Source organism: Haliotis cracherodii, unplaced genomic scaffold (assembly GCF_022045235.1).
Source record: "Haliotis cracherodii isolate W230 unplaced genomic scaffold, xgHalCrac1.p SCAF_10, whole genome shotgun sequence".
Lineage (NCBI taxonomy): Eukaryota > Metazoa > Mollusca > Gastropoda > Lepetellida > Haliotidae > Haliotis > Haliotis cracherodii.
The window spans coordinates 37,953,793-37,954,683 of NW_027266265.1; positions in this window are offsets into that span (position 1 = coordinate 37,953,793).

Below are 891 nucleotides of genomic sequence, written 5' to 3' on the forward strand. Positions count from 1 at the left end.
TGAATGGTATATATTTTAATGTTTATGCTGTCTGTACTGTTACGTTTTAGATAGGTACTGTACAGCAAAGAAAAGCCTGTATCATACAAAAAAAAAGTAAATAAATTTCTATTGTAACACAATTTGAAGTATTTTTTTGTGTGTGTGACAAGATGTTTCTTGTCTGACGTTGCACTCGGCAATATTCCAGCTATGACAGTGGTCTGGACCAGACAATCCAGTGATTGGGATACGATGACATACATCATCCAAGTCAGCAAGCCTGACCACGGTGATCCGGTTAGTCTTAGTCATTTCAAGTATGGGAAACTGAGCCATGTTTTATTTGGTTATATAATCTGACTTTATCAGCAGTGACTCAGAAAAAGACAACCAGTCATTGACCTGTGTCATGATTTGCCATTCTGAGTAGAACATGGTTGCCCATGTGAATAGGCCTCCCAATGAAAAAAAAAAACCTAACATGTTTAAGAACACAGAAATGTGTATGCTATTTGTCTGCTGCACACAAAAGTATCGACTAGCACAAATATGAGTTGATTTTCACCCGAAACTATTCACTGGATTGAGTATGAGTCGACAAAGCATTTGGAACATGACGAAGCAGCATATCGTCGATTTTTTTTTTAATACATTTGTGTTTTTCAACAAACATGTCTTTTTCTTTGATAATCCTGGTAAAGAAACTTCCAGATCCAAATCTTTGATCAGCATGTATGTCCTACAAAAGTTCCTCTTCTATGATCATCCATATAGCTATCTTTCATGATAAAAACAAGTGATGTTCACAATTAAACATGTTTTGTGAGTATCATAAAAATTTATTTCACTTGTTTGGCAAAACTGCACATGCTGAATGAATAAATAAACAAATAGTTCATATGTCATCTT